The 22,323-nt window shown below is 48.4% G+C and overlaps 1 pseudogene across 1 annotated transcript in view; it reads left to right on the forward strand.

Moving 5' to 3' along the window:
- LOC311188332 (class I histocompatibility antigen, Gogo-OKO alpha chain-like) overlaps positions 1-22,323 on the forward strand; it is a 700,214-nt pseudogene that overhangs the window by 252,198 nt on the left and 425,693 nt on the right. The gene's annotated exons all lie outside the window — the stretch shown is intronic.

Below are 22,323 nucleotides of genomic sequence, written 5' to 3' on the forward strand. Positions count from 1 at the left end.
TCCCTTTTCTCCACACCCTTCAGTGGGTCATTCTCACAAGTGTAAGGTGGTACCTGGGTAACACTGCCTTAGTCTGGCATTGAAGGTTAATGCCATCAGTGATGAGTCAGGTGGACATGATGAGCACTGATGTGTTGAGTGGACAATGGCCCTGCACCCCTGGGGTCTGCTTCCCTAAACCCAGGGTCCCAATGAAAAAAAAAAAAAAAAAAACCTAAGTTGAGGGACAATAGTCCTGAGCAGTGCTCCTTGATGGAGGCTAAGAGTAGAAAATTTAGGGTGGAGGGGTTACATGACCAGAAACTAGAGGTGGGGGTAGAAGTGATTATTAGCACAGTTATTAAACCAACTATAGAAATGAAAATCGCTTCCGGCCAACTGCTATAGCAAGTATCAGATGTTCCAGGAAGTATAAGGAGGCGCAGACCAGAGCTGGGATGTGGGGATGGAGCCATTGCAGAGACTCGCTGCTCCTGACAAATCAGCCTAGTCACACCATAGAAGTAATTAATTTAATGACATATAACATTCCCACAAAGGAATGGGCCCTCCCAACTAGAACACTACCTCAGGGCCCTTTCTGCCCCGGGAAGACGCAGCTCTGCTCCCAAGGCTCCGCCTGGGGCCAGCAGGCTTCTCCTCACACACCCGCCCTCTCCAGGGGCAGCTCCTCCTGCCTGCTGGTGTCTGCACAAGCATCTTCTTCTTTCTGTGTGTGTGTGTGTGTGTGTGCGCCCACACGCTACTGAAAGGAGGACTCTGGTGACGCTTTTCTTAGAGGTGACCCAAGAACCCTCATCTGTGACCCCAATACCTCTCCCAAACATCACTCCTCACCAGTGTCAATGTTATAAAAACAAGGGAAATCTGAGAAACTGTCATCCAGGCGAACTGGATGGGATTATGGAGCATAAAATGGACAGTAGCAAAGATGGCATTTAGTAATTATGTCAACATAGCTGCATTAGTTGTAAAAAAATAAAAGTATTCATGTAGGATGTTAACAAAATGGAAATGGTGTGGGATAAACAAGACCTGTACTGCCTTTGCAACTTTTCTATAAATCTGATAGTATTCTTTAAATGTTATTTTTTAAGATCAATTTCTTTTTTTATAAAGATTTATTTATGCATACAAGAACTGGGGTGCAGGCCAGAAATGTGGAGGTGAGAGGATTCACCAGAGATAGGGTGGGGAGCAGAACAGGCAGATGTACTGAAATGCACTGCTGAGGGGAGGAGCGGGCGAGACAGGAGAGGTCTGACGTGCCATATGGGCAGCTCCCTGGCTGGGGATTAAACTCATGCCGTAGTGGCTGCGGATAGCTTCATACTGCTGTGTCTTGGCTCCTTGAGAAGCCAGGAAGGCCCTAAATATTATTTTTTTAAATGCCCTCAATATTGAATAGGTTGTAGAAGAAAAAAATTTTCTCTTTTCCAGTTCTCCCAGGTATCACTGTCCAGGGACTGGAGAGAGGATTTCTGGGGAGAAAAGACGGAAACTTCACACAAGGGCAGGCTCTGGAGTCTCCTCTCCTCTGAGCCCTGCTTCTCTGACTCCTCACAGAGCATCTCACCCCCAGGACGCCGCCCTCCAGGACCCCCAACTCTGCCCACCTCAGCCCCCGCCCCGTCCTGGCGGCTCCACCAGAATCCGCAACAGCGCGGCAGCGCCCCCGTGTGGCCACAGGGCTGAGCACAGGAGCCCAGAGCTGCCCTTTCTCCTGCTCAGCCAGGCCCTCCCCAGGCTCCCTGGGCCCCCAGCGGCAGGACAGGGATCTGCACACAAGGGGCGCCCAAGTCTGTGTCAGTTTCAGTGTCCTTATTTTTAGTCTGCAGTGGTCTCCAGGACATAATTGGTTCCTAGGTTCTGGGCAAATCCCCAAATATATAGATTGCCTCAGTCTCTTTATATGAAAACTTAGATTCCAGGGTCCCTGTAATTTGTTTCTGCCTCTGCTTCCAAGGACGAAAGCCCCTCCTCCTGGGAATCACCTTACATTCTCCATCCTTTGGAGGAGGGGAGGGCCTAGGAGAGCCCCCAGGGCACTGGCTAGGAAGATGGGGAAGCTCCTGGAAAATAGAGCAGAGGATGGAAATGGGGACTTTAGGGGACAGAGGTGGAAAGGGGTGCAGGGGGAGCCAGAGAGGACCAGGCAGGGAAGGGGCAACATGGGGGACACTGAGGGGGAAGGTCTGTGTGGGTGACATAGGCTCTCACTGGGGAGCTGGAGCATCTGTCTCCCCTGGGGGATGCAGTAGTGCTGGCCTGTAACTGCCCAGGGAACTGCGCACATCTGGGGCCTTGCCTGTCCTTGCAGGGCTGGTGTCACCCACACATATGCACATGCTGATGACAGAGAGGACTGTAACAGGGGGGTCCCCAAGGGAGGATCTGGGTTCGTGCCCCACCCAAGAAGGGTGGAGCTGAGCAGGGAGAGGAAGCTTGAGAGGAGGCTGAGGAGGGAGGAAGCAGGATGTAACCAGAAGGAGACCTAGGGGAGGCACATGGGACAGAGACACGTGAAGAAGCTGCACTTGCTTCTTGGCCTTGGACTGGGTGACACAGACATGGGTAAGAAATCCATTGGGAGGTGACAATGGCAGCTTCTATCTTGATTTTGCTCTTTTCCTTCCACACTTGTCAGCCCTGTCCCCCCTTTTCTATGGGTCCCGCCAGGAGGTGCTTTAGACTGTGACAGGCTTTCAGGCCCTGCTTGGGCCAACCCTGTTTGGCTGAACATTTACCCACAAGGGAATGGTGTCTTTGGTGCTTGATTTGGAAACGTTATTCTTTCATTTGTCTTTGTTGCACACTAACTGTATTAAAAATCCTTTCCATGAAAGGTCTTACATGTTTTGTCTTGATGCTGCGGATGGCAGGGAGATGGGGGAGATAAATAATTAAGGGGAGTCCCCTTCCTCATCCAGAACATCCCCGTTCAGTTCCCCAATGCTGGGGTGGCTGGGAGATTCAGGGAGCCAAGAGGAGAGCAGAGCAAGGCCTGTGCTGCCCTGGAGGACCAGCCCTTGGGACTGATTCTGGGGCTCCAGGGCCCCACTCCCTGCAGGTGGGTCAGAGTCAACCCTGCTCGCAGCCCCAGGCTGCTGACAGTCCCTCTGTGCCATGATCCTGCAGACACCGCTCTGGGGATAGTGTGAAAAATAAATGAACAGCAACATTAAATGGAATCTTAAAACACTAGGAATAATTTTTTAAATCAGGTTTATTTTGAAGGACACTTCAGGGGATGTGGAATCCTTGTCTGACAGCTCATTGCTATCAGGACCTTGACTGTCATGTGACTTACTCAGTCTCCACTATTTCTTGTAAGACAACAGCCACTGATCACTTTATTGCCTTCATTTTTTTAATAGTTTGTACCAATCACTTCATCCTTTGCACCTTAAACAAAGATCTGGCAACTCGCAGTCTCTGAGGGGGAGGCAGCAGGAGGGGCCTCGCTCAGAAGCTCCTGCTGTGGGTCTCAGGAGGCTGCGATGGGGACGAGATGTTGGCAGGTCTGAAGGGCTGTGATCAGCGTGGAAGGATCTTCCCCTCCCCAGCCCTGGGCAGCCAGAGCCCACTCTCTGCCTTTGGGGACAGGTCGGGGAACTTCTCTCTAAATACACCCCAGGTGACTCTGATGGCACAAACTTGCAGTCAGGCATTTGGGATCCCCAAGCCCAATGCATGCTGTTGCCCAGGAACATACTCCATAGGGTGCTGGGGTCACAGAGAACCACGTAACCCCGCCCTGGAGGTCCTGCAGCCTGGGGTGTGTGAGGAGAGAAGGGCTGCAGTAGCTGCCTCAGAGGGGGCCAAGGCAGAGCCAGGGAGGTTCCTTCCTCAGCAGGAAGGGGACATGGGAGTTGGGTCTCGAAAGCCAGATGTGGGCACAGGAACAGAAGTGGCTCAGGGAGCTGACTGAAGGCCGGCTACATACCTCAGCAGTTACTTTCTCTGCGTCACCTGGGGGATTCCTCCCCAGCACTCTGTGATTTGGGAATTGATACTACCCTGACACCCCTCCCCCACATTCCCCTTCAGAAACAAGGACATGGAGCCTGAGGGGTTATGGCAGTGTCCAGGTCTGAACCCCAGCTGCCTGGCTAATGTCTGGGCCTCTCGCCTGACACCATCCTGCCAACTGACCAGGGGACCAAGGAGGCAGGGACCCTGAAGCCCTCACCACCCTCTCCAGATACCACACATTTCTGGGCTGGATTTGACTAAAGACAAAAGGGCAGTAGTAAGTCATCATGTCATCACCCTTCATGGAAATGAATTGAACTCACCAAAGAAAAAGACACAGAGTGACTGGTTGTACCAAAAAGTAAAACCCAACTTTATGCTGTCTCCAGGAGACTGGATCAAAACATTTCTTGGGATGAACATCATAGGATTAAGGAATCCTACATCAGGAAGACATAACACTCATCAATACGCATGCATCAAACAAAGGAGCAGCAAAATACATAAGGCAACTATTAACACATCTGAAAACAGATATTGGCAGCAACACAACAGTGGTAAAGAAATTCAACACTCCACTTTCATCAAGGACACATCACCCTACAGAACTCCGGGAAACTATAACTTTAAGTGAGAAATTAGACCATCTGGGCTGAATAGATATTTATAGGGCGCTATACTCCAAAAAGCTAAATAATATTCTAGTCAGGTGCACCTGGAATAGCCTCCAGAATACATCACTTGTTGGGTCATCTAACAAGTGTCATAAATTCATGATGACTGAACTCATACAAGTATCTCTCTGATCACAATGGTATCAAACTCGAATCAACCATAAAAAGAAACCAGGGGGAAAAATAACATGTGAAGATTGAACGACACACTACCAAATCACTCTTGGGTTAAGAAGGAAAGCAACCAAGAAAATTAAAAATACCTTGAGACAAATGACAACCTATCAGTGGGCACAGCACAAGCAGCACTAAGAGGGGAATATAGAGCAATACAGGCCACACCTAGAGTCAAGACAGAGCTCAGGTAAAGAATCTAAACAGCTAGAAAGAACAAATGAAACCAAGAGACAGTAGAAGGAAAAAAATATTAAAGCAGAAATAAATGACAAAGAAATCAAAGACAGACAAAAAAAAACAATGAAACCAAAATATGGTTCTTTCAAAAAAATAAACAAAACAGACAAATATTTTACTACACTTTCAAGGAGGAAAAAAGGAAAAAAAAATTAATAGAATAAGAAACAAAATGGGAGAAGTTACAACAGACACATTAGGATACAAAAGATCATAATACCAAATATCTATATGTCATAATACAAATATCTATATGTCAATAAATTGAATGACCTCAAATAACCTAGAAGAAAGTGACAAATTCTTTGAAGTACACAACCTTCTGAGACTGAGTCAGGAAGATTCAGAACAAAGCAACTACGAGCAAAGACACTAAAACTTGAATCAAAAGTTTCCTGAAAAACAAAGTCCAGGACCAGACATTTTCAGTCACTTCTACAAACTCTTTAAAGATGAACTAATACCTGACTTCTCAACTCTTCAAAAAAACAGAGGAAGAGGGAATGCTGCCATCATATCTCATGAGCCCAACATTCCCTTGATACCAAAAGCAGAGAAGGACATCACACAAAAAGAAAGCTACAGACTAATCCCTGATGAACATAGATGCAAACATCCTCAACAAGACCTTAGCAAACCAAATTCAATCACACATGAAAAAGGATCACACATCATGACAGAGTGGGGTTTATCTCAGCAACACAAGGATGGGTCAACATTTGAAAAAATCAATTAGATTTCTGCTCACACCAGTAAAAATGTCTATTATCAAAAGTCAAGAAATAAATTCTGTGAGGAACAAGGATTAAAGGACCCTTGTGCACTATTGGTTGGATGTAACTGGTGCAGCCATTTGGGAAAACAATACGGTGGTTCTCAAAAAAATAAAAAAGAATTGCAATATGATCCAGGATTTCCACCTCTGGATATTGACCTGATGAATAAGAAAACACTTATTCAAAAAGAGACAGGGCCCCTATTTTCATTGCAGTGCTATTTACAATTGCCACAATAGGGAACAACCCAAGTTCTAAAGAACAGATGAAAGGATTAACAAAATGTGATTTACATATATCATACACACACATAATGGAATAGTACTCAGATACTGCAAAAAGAAGAAATTTTGCCATTTTCAACAATGTGGATAGAATTTCAGGGAATTATGCTATGTCAAATTGAGAAAGACAGATACATAGGATTGTACTCATTTGTGGAATATGAAGGGAAAAAAGCAATCAACAACCACAACAAAATGGCAATCACCAGAGGGGACAGAGGGTAGAAGGAATATCTTGGTGAAGGATTGTGATTGGACATTTGCTGGTGGATGTGTGTGAAATATACAGTTGCCTGCTGAGAAGCTCTACACCTCACATCTATGCAGTGTGTAAATTAATGTTACCTCAATTGAAAAAGGAAGAGAAAGCTTCACCCAGCCTGCTCCCCAGTCAGAGCCCTCTACCTGATGAGGCCTGGGAAGACAGGACAGCACCGTGCTGTCTTCGGGAGCCCCCTGCACCTCCAAAGAGGCACTTCTCACCTGTGCTGCCCCAGCTTGGCCAGAGCCCCTCGTGTCTCACCTGGAGACACACAGACTAGTCTCTTCTGCCACCTGGGAGCTGAACCAGGCCCTGGTCTGCTCACAGCCTGGCAGGGGCTCCCCATCCCCACAGTTACCCCCAGCCTCACAGGGTGGCCCCTTCCCAGGCCTCTGACACCCACTCCTGTGTCCCTCCCTCTCCCTCTGCTCTAGCTGATCCTCATCCCCTCTGCCCTTGCACCCCGGGCACCAGCCAGTCCACCACAGGCTGTTCCCTCCATGGGAACCTCACTCCCAAACATCCCCTTCCCAGGGCTTTGTTTCCATCCCACCATCTGCACTGACCCCCTTGATGGACACAGCTGCCCCCACACCCCCCTTTCCTGCTGCCCCACCTGCTCCCTGCCTGTCCCTCCTCTCAGCCCCTCTACAGGATGGGGTGGGTTTCTTGTCTTTATTATTCACTGTCTCCTGCATGAAAGCAGCTCTCTGAAGTTAGGAATGTCTCTGTTTTGTACACAGCACCAAGCACATAACATATAAATATTGGTGGAGTTAAATGAATTAGTAACTGACAAGTGTTTCTTTTTTTCTTAATTTTTAAAAATTTTTATTTTTTACATCATTGTTCATTTTTAAACAATACTTGCTCCCCCACCCTCAGGTGTAGTCCCCATAGAATTTCCTTCACCAATGTATCCGTGCACCATCACCACAGTCCCCTGTGCTCCTCCCTCCCTTCCTCTGATCCCTCTCCCTCCTCCTCCCCTGCAGGATGTCTCTCATTTATAATTGTCTGTTTTTGCTTTATTGTGTTTTGTACTGTTCTTATTGTTTCCTCAGAGAAGTCTGAAGTTAACCTGATTGGTTTTCCCTTATAAGGTATTTGTTTCTTCCCCCTAAGTTAACTGACAAGTATTTGATACAAATAAATCAAAAGTAAAAAATGAGGGGATAGGTATTTTCACATTTTTGATAGTTCACCTTTTGAAACATCATAACCCCTGACTGAGCAATGGTCATCCCTCCCCCTCTTGTTGCAGCTCAGAGACTGCTCTTAACTGTGTCATCACAATAGTTTTTGGGGAGCAGCCCCACCATTTATATTTATCTATGTCTATCTATCTATCTATCTGTCTATCTATCTATCTATCTATCTATCTATCTATCTATCTATCTATCTATCTATCTATCACATCATTCTTCATTTTTGTGGAATGTATGTTTTCTTCTCTTGTAACAGGGTAGTGCCCAGGAAAAGGGGAAGTTCCAGGTTCCCTGCCCCACCTGAGGTAGGGTATTGCTGATCAGGGTGGAGCAGAAGCTGGAGGAGGAAACTGGAGAAGGAAGGAAGCAGGACAGAGAGCCAGAAGGAGACCTGGAAGAGGCACATGGAGCAGACAGAACTGTGAAACATGGAGCAGAGAGAACTGTGCTTGCCTTTTTGTCCTGGATTGGTTGAAACAGATGTGGGTGACTCATGGGGAGGTGACAATGGTGTTTTTTGTCTTGATTTGATTTTGCTCTTTTCCTCCCAGACTTATCGGTTGTTTCTGATCCTTTTCTGTGGGTCCCCACCAGAAGGTGCTTTAGACTTGGGGCAGGCTTTCAGGCCTTGCTCGAGGCCAATCCTGTTTGGGTGAACTTTTACCCACGAGGGGACAGGTAACTTTTGGTGCTTGATTTAGAAACTATAGTCTTTGTCTTTTCTGTATTGTTTACTAATTGTATTAAAGTTCCTTTCCATTAAAGTCTTATATGTTTTGTGTTGATAGGCAGATGGCAGAACCTATTTAGAGCATGCAGGTTTGGGGGTTCTGGGGTGCCCCTCTCCCTGCCCTGTAACACTCTCAGGTGTAGTCCCCTTAAAATTCCCACCACCAGTTCACCCACGCACCATCAGCATTGTCCTTTGTGTTCTTCCCTCTTCTGTTTCGATCCCTCTCTCTCCCCTGGGAAGTACCCCAATTTTTCTAGAGCCATGGTCCCCCCCACAGCCATCCTTCCTGAAGGAAGAGCTCCAGACCCCAGGGCTCTACCTACTCGAAAACTATTTTGCCAGGCTAGAAAGGACCAAAGGGCACTCCAAGGACAAGTGGGTACAGGTTTCATTATTATCACACTAGTGGGCACCAGACAGGAGAGTCTCCCCTCTAAGATCTGGGCAACTAACATACACAAAGATTTCCATTTATACTCAGAAATTTCAGCATTTGTTACACTGATAAATTTGACAGATTTCCTTTTTTTTTTGTAGTGCGCAGGCCATTTGGTAGAGTACAGGGCTGTTTAGACAAAGGCTGGGGAGGGGTGGTTAGACAAGGATCTGTGCTATGGGAGGGGAAAGGAGCCAGCCACTTGACTCCTTTCTTTTGGAATGAGGCCCTGTTAAGATAGAGACCAGGGACTCCCTGTTGGCGCAGGCGGTTGAGCACAGCACTGTGAAGCTGTCCACAGCCTCTGCAGTGCCAGTTTGATCCCCACCGGCCTCCCAGCAACCCACCTGGCGAGCAGACCTCTCCTGTCTCGCCCCCTGCTCCCCTCAGCAGTGTATTTCGTCAGTCTGCCTGTTCTGTTCCGCGCTCTGTCTCTGGTGAATCCTCTCACCCTCCTGCACATCTGGCCTGTACCCCAGTTCTTGTATAAATAAAATAAAAATCTTTAAAAAAAAAAAAGATAGAGACCAGTCATAAATTGCTCAGAGGGGAACTTGCAAATGCTAAGATGGTAAACGTGCTAATTGTGCCAGGCGGGTGTGATGGGCCCTTTTACTGCATCAGTTGTTTCATTGCTTTCCCCTTCACCATCAGTTTCAACATTGCTTTGGACAGTTTCCACTTCAACAGAACAGGGAGGGACATTGTAGAGAAAATGATTGTCAGGCTTTTCTGCTCTTCCGCCATTAGGATTGATGATGGATCCCTGTGATCCTGAATGCATGTCTGATGGCGGGCACCTGAGAAGGGTGCGGGCATGCGCAGGTGGGTGCACCTGGGCTGAGATGGGGCTTGTAAGGGCGGTGTCGCAGAATGGAAAACGACCAGAAGTGAGAGAACAAGACCATGAGAGAACGCTGGAGCGCCCAGAAAGAGTGAAGATTTTTTCTTTTTTTTTTTTTTTAAAGATTTATTTATTTACGCATACAAGAGCTGGGGTAAAGGCCTGCGATGCGGGAAGGGGGAAGGTGTGAGAGGATCCACCAGTGACAGAGTGGCAGATTGACTGAAATACACTGCTGTGGGGAGCAAAAAAAAAAAGTGAAGATTCACCGGGGGCTAGGAGGCCTGCCAGCCTCCTGGCCCCCAGGCACATGGCAGGCAGGGGTGTGCCCAATAAGAGCCTGAAAATCCCAATAAAAGCCTGAAAAAGCCACTGAGGGCTCGAGGACTCCTTCACACTTCTGCATGGGTTCATAGAGATCCTACTCTGAGCCATCATGCCCTTCGGTCATCACACTCACCTTCGGACCCCGGGGAGCAGCTGGAGGAGGAGCAGCAGGGAGGGGACGAGGCAGAGCACAGAGCTGGGACAGGAGCAGGCGCCATCTCCTCAGGGCTGGGGAGAGATAGGGCAAGAGGCAGCCAGGCCCACACAGAGGAGCAGGGCAGCCAGGAGCTCTGGGCTCAGGGGGGAGAAGGATCCCCACCAGCAGGAGCAGGGCCCTTCCTGGTGACTCCTTAGGCCCTGAGACCAAGGACACACCTGGCTCCTCTCAGGGCTGCTGAGCCTCTGTGCTGCTAGAGACCAAGAGGTTTATTGGAAAAAAACATCCTCCCTTCCCTTCCCACCCCGTGGAAACCACAGCCCAGACCCACTCTGCTCAAAACACTGGACCCCTCCATTCCCAGCACCTGGTCCCGGGTGCAAACTGCTCTACCCTCCTCCTCATCATCCAGTGACTTCCCAGGTCAGAGGCCCAGGCACAGGCCCCCCATGAAGGATAGGCCAGTGCCTGCTTGTGGACCTGTCCCCCTCAGTGTGAGCATGTGTCATGGAGAAGCATCAGGACACTCAATATTGTCTCCAAGGAGTTGGGGTCCCCCCCCCACAGGCCCCTGTTCTATTCTGCTCTGTCTGCTTCATTAGTTCACCTGAAGGTCAGTCCCTTCCCAGCCCTGACCTGCCAGGGCCAAAGACAAGGTCCTGCCTCAAACAGCAGGAACCTGGTCAGATCCCCACTGAGGGCTTAGTCCTCCTCCTGGGGGATTCCTGCCTCTGGGTGAGGATCCAGTGGGGAGGCAGAGCAATAGAGAAGGGAAATGAGTCATGATCAGAGAAAACACACTGTAAGGGCAGTAACAGACATGGGGCAGGTTTTCTGATCCCATGCAGAACGGGTGAAGGAGGAGTCAGAGTCCTCAGTGGTTTTTGCAGGTTTTTTATTGGGGTTCCAGGTACACAGCATGCAGGGGTGCTGGGGGGCCGGGAGGCTGGCAGGCCTCCCAGCCCCCAGCAAGTCTTCACTCTATCTGGGCTCACTGGCCTTCTCTGCTTCTCTCTCGGCTTCTGTTCGTTCTCGGCTTCTCCTCGGCTTTTGTTTGGCTTCTGCTGGCGTCTCCATGACGCCGCCCTTAAAAGCACAGTCTCAGCCCAGGTGAATCCCATCTACCTATGCCCACACCCTACTCCAGGTGCCCGCCATCAGGCATGCATTCAGGATCACAAGGATCCATCATCTATCCTGATGGCGGGAGGGTAGAAAAGCCTGACATTTTTTTACCTCACCCTACACACCCTCAATGAGGGGACCCTGGACACCCAAATCTGTATGCTCCAAATGGCTTCTGCCATCTGCCACATAAAGGCAGAGCACACTGTGAGTATCAAAGACCACACCAGAGGAGCGCCAGAGGAGAAGGGAAGATGGTGTTATAGGGCAGGGAGCGGGGCACACCAACCCCGCAAACCTGCCTGCTCTAAATAGGTTCTGCCATCCGCCCATCAACACAAAACATGAGACTTTAATGAAAAGTAAATTTAATACAATTAGGGAACAATACAGAAAAGACAAAGAATATAGTTTCTAAATCAAGCACCCAAAGTTACCCGTCCCCTCATGGGTAAAAGTCCATTCACACGGGATTGGCCCAGAGCAAGGCGCCAAAGCCTGCCCCAAGTCTAAAGCACCTTCTGGCGGGGACCCACAGAAAAGGATCAGAAACCACCAGACAAGTATGGGAGGAAAAGAGCAAAATGAAAATCAAGGGATAAGCTGCCATTGTCACCTCCCCATGGGTCTCTCACCCACATCATATCACCCAGTCCACGACCATAAGGCAAGCGCAGTTTCTTCACGTGTCTCTCGGCTCCATGTGCCTCCTCTGGTCTCCTTCTGGCTCCATCCTCCTTCCTCTGTCTCCTCTGCAGCTTCTTCTCTCCCAGCTCAGCTCCACCCTCCTTTTGGGAGGGGCAGGGAACCTGGATGCCCCCCCTTTCCTGGAGACCACCCTGTTACAATGGGATAACAGTTTCCCAACAAAACACTGAAAGTTACCCACCCTGCAAGGTAACTGATTGTCAGGCTTTACTGCCCTCCCCATTAGCATCACATGCCTGATGGAACACCTGCATTTTGTTACATTGTTATATTCAGTTGTATTGTTTACTTCTGTGGGCCAGGGCTGCAGTGTTTATATTGGCCCAGAGAAGCAAAGAACACAGGAGAGGGAGAACTGCCAGAGAGCCCAGTAAAGAGTGCCAGCTCCTGGCACCCCAGAACCCCTGTCTGCCATGTACCTGGTTGCTGCACTACATGTAAAAGGTCAACAAAAGCCTGAGAAAGCCACCGAGGGCTCCAGGGCTTTTCTTTACACGTTTGCTCAGATCATAGAGAATCAGCTCTGTGCCTTTCTGGCACTACCAAGCCCCCTCTCCCCAGGGTAGATGACCAGCCAGACTTCCTGGGGGGCGGGGCTGCAGCTCCAGGATGTACCCCACCCCCACCCCAGCTCTCAGCACAGTGCAGCCCCTAAATCCACCCACCTCATGGGAGGGGAGCAGGAAGTGACTTGGACTCAAAACTGCCCCAGGAGGACACACGTCTCCCCATTAGTGCTTCCTTTTGTTCCAAGTGGAGAGGGAAAAGAGAGGGGTACAGAGCACAGGGCAGGTGTCCCTGGACAACACTGGGGGATCCTGGACACCCTGCAGGAGGGACACTCACCCCCTCACTGCCTCTCCCAGCCCTTCAGGGCCTGTTCCTGCTGCTCTGTCAGCCCACACTGTTCCCTGTTCTGTCTTGTCAGACATTAATGGTCCTGATCCAGATGGGTTCATCACTTACTTTCCTCTGTAATGGACATATGCCTCTAATCTTTCAATTGTTTCAAGTGCTTTTGAAATAGTTCCAGGTAAATACCTAAGGTTGCTGAAAGACAATGGAGAACGTAAAATGAATTATAGTTTTAAAATACAACTATGGATGGGAAGAAGTAAACCCCTTTCTCCAACGTGCCATCCAGTGAAGTTTATGTAGACAAGGTTAAGATGAGGGGGTCACAAGGAAAGGCTCTTCGATAAACAGTGCTGGGGACACTGGACAGCCACGTGCAAAAGAATGAAACTAGACCACTGTCTCCCACATCACACAAAAATCAACTCAAAATGGATAACAGGCTGGGACTTAAGACCAGAAACCATAAAATCCATGGAAGACAACAAGGACAGAACGCACCATGACATACCAAAAAAAAATAATGTGCTCAGTCTTTGTAAAGTCAGCGCTGAGTAATCTCTCTCTCTCTCTCTCTCTCTCTCTCTCTCTTAAAGATTTATTTATACAAGAACTGGGGTGCAGGCCAGATGTGCGGGAGGGTGAGAGGATTCACCAGGGACAGCTGGGAACAGAACAGGCAGACTGACTGAAATCCACTGCTGAGGGGAGCAGCGGGCAAGACAGGAGAGGTCTGCCGTGCCACTGCAGAGGCTGCGGACAGCTTCACAGCACTGCACTCAACTACCTGCACCACCAGCGATGCCCTAATTTCTCATTTTTACAACCATTTCCTGCTGGCTGCTGTGCTTTCCTTCGTCACCTTCTTCACATAACTGTGGTCTCTTTCCTCAAAGGAAGAATGCCCCTCCAATTCTACCCCACAATGTAAATTATTGTCCACAGTTGAAGTCAAAGAGGTGAATGTCTGTATGGTGAGCTCAGCCATTAATAAGTGGCCTTAAGATTTGAAGACATGAAAATCACCATCATGAATGGAAACTGAATGGCTTCATCAAAACTATTCCCAGTTACCTGCACACTTACCTGCAACCACACTTACCTGCAACCTGAGTGTAGCTTCCTCCTTGTCTTCCTGTGGGAAGAATCATCATGTGAGACAAGGGAGGAGTCAGCCCACGCAGTCTTTAAGGAATCTTCTAACCCTGGAATACTGTGACTAAAGACCCAGGTCAGGACTGGGAAAAATGAAGAAAGGAGGTGAGGGGGGACTGAACCAAATGCCCTCTGGGCAACACCCATGTGTGTGGATGGTACTTCCCATTAACCAGGCAGGGCAAGTTCTCCCTGGGACATGAAAGCCCCCAGTGGACAAGATCCCCCACTCCCTTCCCTACTTGAGCGTTTCTTCCTCCACATCACAGCTGCAGCCACCTCAGCTCCAGTGAGCACAGCTCCAAGGAGAACCAGGCCAGCAGTGATGCCCGCAGTGGGGATGGAGGGCTGAGGAGGGGGCACTGGAAGGGAAGGGAAGGGGAGACCCCAGTCCTTAGTCTGACCCTTAGAAGTTCTCAGAGGACTCCTGATTCTCCTGAGAAGAGGCTCTGTGCCTAAGTCCCCCTAGTTACCCTATCTCAAGATAAGGGGCTCCAGCAGCCCCTCATGCTGAAGATACACATGTATCTCTGCTCCTCTCCAGAAGGCACCACCACAGCCGCCCGCTTCTGGAAGTTTCCATCCCCCAAGCCTGGTCTCCACCAGCTCCGTGTACGGGGCCAGGTCAGGGTAGAAGCCCAGGACCCAAAACCTCAGGGTGATGTCATGCTCAGAGATGGGGTGCTGGGTCACACGTGCCCTTTGGGGGCCTGAGCGGGAAGAATAGGACATTTTATGGTTGCTATTTCCTCTATGGTCACTGAAGCAGCCTCATGACCATCCTCAGAATGGACAGGAAAACATGCTTGGAGGGAGGAAGCACAAACCCCAGAAACCAGCCTGGTCTGGGAGTCTGGGATAGCAGGTGAGAGCCCAGCGTGGGATGCAGGTCTCTAAACATTTTGTTGCTGACTTAGGTGGAGGGTGATGACACAGACAGGCAGGAGTGAGATCTCCAAAAATGCTCTCTGACCAAAAAACAAGATCTTGAGAGAGAAACTCATTGTTCCTACGATGGCTGCCGGTGAAAAGGGTCCTGTGCAGGGTGATTTCAGGGGTGGTCTCCCCTCTTTCTCAGGAGAAACTGGATTCCTTAACTGTCCTTCAGAAACAATAGGACCCTCTGGGCCAGTCTCTATTCAGAGCTTGAAAACTTGAGAGACAGTTCTCTCTCTGACCAGAAGGGGGCGCATTTCTGACCATTCAGTTTTCCCTGTGGGGTGTGAGCCTCAGGGAGATCAAAGGCCCTGTAGCCCCTTTTACCTCTGAGCTGCAGCGCCTCCTTCCCCATCTCCAGGAGACTTGGGATCCACTCCAAGTACCTGCCCTCCGGGTTGTTCATTTCGTGCTTTACCCAAACTCCCTCCTCCACTATGGCGGGTGCCATAGCCTCTGGGAATCACTGTGACCCTGACTAGGGGCAAAGGTCTCTGGCGAATGGGAGCTGTGACCTGGCCCTGGGCAAGCATTGTTCACTGTCCTAGCTCTGGTTGAAGCAGCCATGCAGGTCCTCCAGGAGCCATTAGGGCAGCTTGAACCTCTGTGCCTATTGTCTTTGGTTCTGTCTCCTTGTCCAGGTCCTCCTGCCCCACCTGCTCCACCCTGGGCTCCAGCATCTCCACACTGTGACCTGGAGAGTCTCTGTCAAGCCGCCTGAACTGTGCGTGGTCCATGTAGCCCACTGCGACGTACCGGGGCTCCTTGAGGCTGGGCTGGGAGGTCTTGATTTCTAAAAGCCTTAAAGAGTGGGAGCCTGGGGGCAGGACGGTGAAAGTCAGGCTGAACCTCCTCCCTGCACTGGTCCTGAGTCCCAGGGAGATGGGGCATGAGGGGAGAAAGTGTTCAGGAAGGGAGGAGGCTTGAGAGCTTGAAAAGGGGCATCAGGTGGAGAAGGAGTGGGACTCAGGGGGACAGAAGAGGAAGCTAGGGTGGGGGGGACAGAAAGGGACTAGGATTGAGAGGAACCCTGGGAGGACAGAGGAGCCTAAGGCAACAGCCTCTAACAGAGAAGACTTTTCCCTCCTCCCTGCTCTCACCAGCCCAGGTTTGGGCCACAGCCCTGGAGAGAAGCAGCAGGAGGAGGGTTGGGGGCCCCATAACCAGCACTACTGAGGTCAGGGGAGCTCCTGACTCTAGGCTGGTGGGTGGAAACTTACCTGGGGGCCATGCTGATTGGCTTCCCTGGGAACCATCTAGGCACTGGGGACTGAGAACGGGGATGAGCATTCACAAGTGTCCAGGGCCCAGCACAGGTGGTGGAGACAGAAGTGAAGCAAAGGGAGGCAGTGGGGTATCCCCAACAGTAACCTCCCTGCCCTGGACACAGCCCTGGGACCTGGAACCATGAGAACCAGACTAGGTGACCTGTGGCTTTGCTCTGCCCCCTCCTCTCCTCACCCAAAGCTTCCTTACCCTGTCTCCGTGACCCAAGCACTGGGTCTGTGATTCTCAGTCATTTTCCTTCCAGTAAATAAGTGAGGACACCAAGTATACTTTTGTGTATGAGATATCGCTCCCCATATTTACCACACTGGGAATAAAGCTGTGTTTAATCATGTAACTATTTCATTTAGAATAATATGAATAACCCAATGCATGTTGACAGAAAGTATTCTTTTTTTTAATAAATTACTTTATTTTATATACTTCTTACATCATTTTTCATTTTTACATAATGTATGCATTTTCATTTTGGTTATATTCCCCATACAATTCCCAGCCCTTTTTCTGACCGTAATCCCTCTGTAGTGTGTCTCTGGTCTATAGCTGCTTGTTGATTTTGATTTTTTACTTTATTGCAATTAGTCTTTATCCTGGCCTCTTATTTAGGTTTTCTAAATTCCTGCTATGAGTGAGACCATACGGTATTTTTGTTTTTCTTTCTGGCTTATTTCACTGAGCATGATCCCTTCCAGCTCCATCCATGTTGCTACAAATTGCATGAGTTTATCTTTTTGATTGCTGAGTAATATTCCATTGTGTATATATTCCACATCTTTTTGATCCAGTCATCTATTTTGGGCATTTGGGCTGTTTCCAAAGCTTAGCTATTGTAAATAGTGCTGCAATAAACATAGGGGTGCAGGTGCCCTTTTGAATTAATGTTTCTGTGTCCTTTGGGTAAATACCTAGGAGTGGAATTGCTGGATCATATGGAAGCTCTGTGTTTAGTAGGTCAAGAAATCTCCACACAGCTCTCCATAGTGGTTGGACCATTTTGCACTCCCACCAGCCATGCAGGAGAGTTCCTTTTTCTCCACAACCTTGCCAACATTTGTTGTTGCTAGTTTTTTTAATATGTGCAATTCTGACTGGTGTAAGATGGTATCTCATGGTAGTTTTGATTTGCATTTCCCTGATAACAAGTGTTGTTGAACATTTTTTGATATGCCCTGTTGGCCATTTGCATTTCCTCTTTGGAGAAGTTTCTTTTTAGCTCTTCTGCCCATTTTTTTGACTGGATTATTTTCTTTGATTTTTGTTGAGTCTCATCAGCTCTTTGTAGATTTTTGTGATCAGTCCTTTATCATTAGTGTTGGGTGCAAAAATGTTCTCCCAGTTGGTGGGGTTTCTCTTTGTTTTTGTTATTGTCTCTTTTGCTGTGCAGAAGCTCTTTAATTTGATGTAGTCCCACCTGTTGATCTTTGCCTTCACTATCACTGCTTTGGGTGATGTGTCTGTAAAGATGTCTTTGAGGTACATGTCATGTAATGTTTTGTGTATATTTCCTTCTATATATTTTATGGTTTCAGGTTTTATGTCTAGTTCTTTAATCCATTTTGAATTGGTTTTTGTGCATGGTGTGAGGTAGTGGTCAAGCTTCATTCTTTTGCATATAGTGACCCAGTTTTCCCAGCACCATTTATTCAGCAAACTTTCTTTAAATGAGAAAGTGTTCTTCTAAAAAAATATGTATATATATTTATTTATTTATACAAGCACTGGATCCAGTCAGAAGCGCGTGAGGGTGAGAGAATTCACCAGAGCTGGAGCAGGGAACAGAACAGGCAGAAGGACCGAAGTACACTGCTGAGGGGAGCAGCGGGCGTCAGGAGAGGTCTACATGCCATGTGGGACACTCACCAGTCAGCCAGGGATTGAACCAGCGCTGCAGAGGCTGCAGGCAGCTTCGCAACCCAGCGCTCAACCGCTGCACCACCAGGGAGGCCTGAGAAAGTATTCTTAACAAAAATAACATTTCTGAAAATAATCAGGCCAATGAAAAGAGTGGATCTTTTACATTTTTGCAATTGTCTTTCTTGTCTGTCTCATTAGAAGACCTTTGGATTTTCTTCATATTTTCGTCTCCGTTTAGTCTGTTGTTCTGGTTGAAGTCTATGAAAAAATACACACTGCCTTACTATAACTATGCAGACACTGCCTTACACAAATATGTTGAAGTAGTGTTTTCAGACAATTTGTAATATCCCACTTTGATACTACATTAAAACTATACAGTTTTAACCTTGGTATTTTCTCCAAGGTTAATTGCAAAGTGAAACCTGAAATATTATCATTGAATATTTCTTATTCTGTTACATTTCCATAGTCCTCTTGTTGTAGAAATAAATTCTGGCCTTTTACCCAGGCAGAGGAAGAACAAGGGGTACTTCATAATGGTGAGGTCAGAAGCTTTATTATTCATGCATGAGGTCCCAGACCTGGGTAGCCCCATAAGTCAGAGCACCAGTTTAAAGACCAAGGGTTCCTTTTATACACAACTGTGTCCATATCTGTTACATTGATAGTGACGTGGTTTTTGTGAAGTCTGTGGGTTTGGAGTAAGGGGTCTTTGGGGTCACTCTGGGAAAGGTTTCACCAGAGCTCCCCTTTCAGCGACACGTGGTGAGGTCCCCAGCGAGTTTCTCCACGAGACAAAGACACTAGTTATATTTAAAGGACAGGTTTATTAGGGAAAGGGACAGAAGAGTAAAAGACACTTGCATAGACACAAGCGGGCAGGAATAGCTGCCCCGAAAGGGACAGGTTTGCTGAGAGAGGCCTGCGTGGTTGCAGGCGGGCAGTCTTGAGGAGAGCGGCCTTCGCTGAAGGAGGTCAGTGCAGAGAAGTCCAGGCATGGTGCAGGTCACGGGCAGGCAGGCAGGCAGGAAGCTGCTGTCCTGCGGAGGGAGAGGGTTGGTAAAAAGAGGCATCTGCATAGACACAGGTGGGCAGTGGGCTTGCTGCCCTGAGCCTGTGCAGAGACTGCACTGATATAGTCCTCTGCTGTTTGGGAGGGGCCGCTCCTTGTGAGATTTAGGGTTAGTGGCTGATTTTGGATAACTAAGTAGAATCTGAAAGGGACAGCAGATTCCACCATGGGCTCAATCTCCACATCTTTACGGGTGGATGTGTGCTCTGATACCTGCTTGGATGTTATGTGATCCAGGCATTGGTGCCTGAAGATCTTAGTTTTCACAAGGTGAAGTCTGTGCCTAAGGATCCTAGTTTCCATAACTGTGTTGATGGTTATGCTAATCTCTTCTATCCCCATCTTCTTGTGAGAGCCACGTTTCTGGTCATGTGGTGCTTCCTTTTTCAGTTTATTTATTTATTTTTTTCATTCCTGTCCTCCATCAATAGCATAATTTTCAGCAGGCACAACCATTTGCTGCAAAGTCCTCCAACAAGGGAGGCCCGGCAAGTGGGTGAAGATGCAGGCATTTGGGGATGCCCTTTAAGAGAGAGGCCAGCGGGTTGACTGCCCAGCCTTGTAGATAAGAGTGCTGAGGCCCTGGCCATGCATCTTAAAAGGGAAAGAGCTGTGAGTAAGCAAACTTGTTAATTATGCCTGCATGGGAGTGTTCATTGTGTTACAGGACAAGGAGAGGAGCACCCCAGACCCCGCAAACCTGCCTGCTCTAAATAGGCTCTGCCATCCACTGCATCCACACAAAACATGTAAGACTGTAATGGGAAGGAACTTGAATACAATTAGCAAACAATACAGAAAAGACAAAGAATATAGTTTCTAAATCAAGCACCCTTGTTACCCATCCCCTTGTGGGTAAAAGACCACCCGAATGGTCTTTCGGGCCAGAGCAAGGCCCAAAAGCCTGCCACAAATCTAAAGCATCTTTTAGTGGGGACCCACAGAAAAGGATCAGAAATAACTGGGCAAGATTGGGAGGAAAAGAGCAAATTCAAAATCAAGATAAAAGCTGCCATTGTCACCTCCCCACGGGTCTCTCACCCACATCAGTTTCAGCACCAAAAGGTAAGTGCAGTTTCTTCACGTGTCTCTCTGTTCCATGTGCCTCCTCCAGGTCTCCTTATGGCTCCATCCTGCTTCCTTCCTTCCTCAGTCTCCTCTGCAGCTTCTTCTCTTCTCTTTAGCTCCACCCTCCATTGAGTGGGGCAAGAGAACCTGAAACTTCCCCTTTCCCTGGGCAGCACCCTGTTACAATTGCACCAAGACTGGAAATTCTGCTGGAATCTTTATTATATTCATTTGCTCAATAATATATGTTCTCATCACTCTCTTGCATATTGGTTGGGTCTTGTGCTAATGTGTGATTTTTTTAAAGTAATATATTATTCCACTAAGTTATAAAGATCTTCAGTATTCTTTACACTAGAATCAAATTATTAAAAAGAAATTTTCACTTTATTTTTCACCACAAATCCCAAAAGTAAAAGTAGTACTGGAAGTTGTCAAGTTAGTGAAAGATGGAGGAGAGCAATAGAAAAAGACTGGAAAGGAGATGCCCCAAGACCAGAAATCTTGCCTACACAAGGAGCAGGAGGTAGAAGGGATTAACACAGCCATTGACACAGATCTAGAAACCAAGATCCTTAGGCTCCAAAGCCTAGATTACAAAGCAGAAAATCCAAGCAGGTATCAGACTGCTGTCTAGAGCACAGGCCCAAGGGTAAAGATATGGAGATTGTGTTCATTGTAGACTCTCCTGTCCCTTTCAGATTCTGCATAGTTATCCAACATCAACAACTAACCAGAAGGCTCACAAGGAGTGACCCCTTCCAAAAAGAAGACTATGTCAGTGCAGTCTCTGCACAGGCTGGGGGCAGCAATCCCTCTGCCCACCTGTGACTATGCAGGTGCATCTTTTCACCAATTCTCTTCTCTGCAGGGCAGCAGCCTCCTGCCTGGCCATGACTTGCATCATGCCTGCACTTCTCTTCACCGACCTCCCTCAGTGGAAGCAGCTCTCCTCAAGGCCATCCACCTGTAGCCATGCAGGCCTCTCTCAGCAAATCTGTCCCTCTGGGTTGGGGGGGGGCAGCTCTTCCTGCCCGTTTGTGTCTATGCAAGTGTCTTTTACTCTTCCGTTCCTTGTCTAGTAAATCTGTTTTTTAAATATAACTAATGTCTCTGTCTTGTGGAGTAACTCGCCTGGGGAATTCTTCGTGTGTCGCTGAAACAGGAACCCTGGTGAAACCTTTCCCAGAGTGAACCCAAGGACTCCACACTCCAAACCCACTGACTCCAAAAACTCCATCATCAGCATACCATAGGCTATTAATATTCTTTTTTAAAAAAAGATTTATTTATTTATGCATACAAGAACTGGGGTGTAGGCCTGAGGTGTGGTGGGTGAGAGGATTCACCAAAGAGAGTGGAGAGCAGAACAGGCAGATCTACAGAAATACACCGCTGAGGGGAGCAGCAGGTAAGGCAGGAGAGGTCTGCTGTGCCAAGTGGGCTGCTCCCTGGCCGGATTGAACTGGTGCTGCTGCAGCTACAGGTCACTTCATAGTGCTGATGCTTAACCCCTTGCGCCACCAGGAAGGCCCCATGTTATTTATATTCTAAAGTAAAGAAGCAATAACATCTTTTAAAAAGGTTTTATTCTAGTAAAGTAAATATTTAAAGCTGTAGCCCACATAACAATATTATACATGGGATCCGTAATAATTTGTGAGACTGAACAGAGTTTCTGAAAGAAAAATGTTTGAGGTTGGGGGGCGGGGGCGGGAGGGGAGGGATTGGGGTCAGAATGGGGGGCTGCAATTGTATGGGGAATATAACAATAAAATTTATAAAAAAAAAAAAAAATGTTTGAGGCTTGCGGACCCAGTCCCTGGGCCTGGACTCAGGGACACGGTGTGGCAAAGGTCTCAGAGCAGGAGAGGAGGGGGCTGCAAAGTCCCAGGTCTCGGGGTGTGGCTGTCTGGGTCTCAGTCCCCAGCGCGGGGTGCAGGGCTGGAAGGTGACTGCTGGGGATTCGCCCTCTCCCCTCGGTTCCGCTTCTGGGCTCACAGCCTGGGCGGGTCCTCCTGCCTGGATACTGGTGAGTCACCCCAGGGCTCACTCCCCATTGCCTGCAGGTCTCCAGAGCAGCCAATCAGCAGCCCCGCGGCTCCAGTTCCACAGGCCTCACCCGCCCGCCGGGACTCCGTCTCCCCAGCCCGGGTGGAGGCGCGTCCTG

Source organism: Talpa europaea, assembly GCF_964194135.1.
Source record: "Talpa europaea genome assembly, chromosome: 2".
In the NCBI taxonomy this organism is placed as follows: Eukaryota; Metazoa; Chordata; class Mammalia; order Eulipotyphla; family Talpidae; genus Talpa; species Talpa europaea.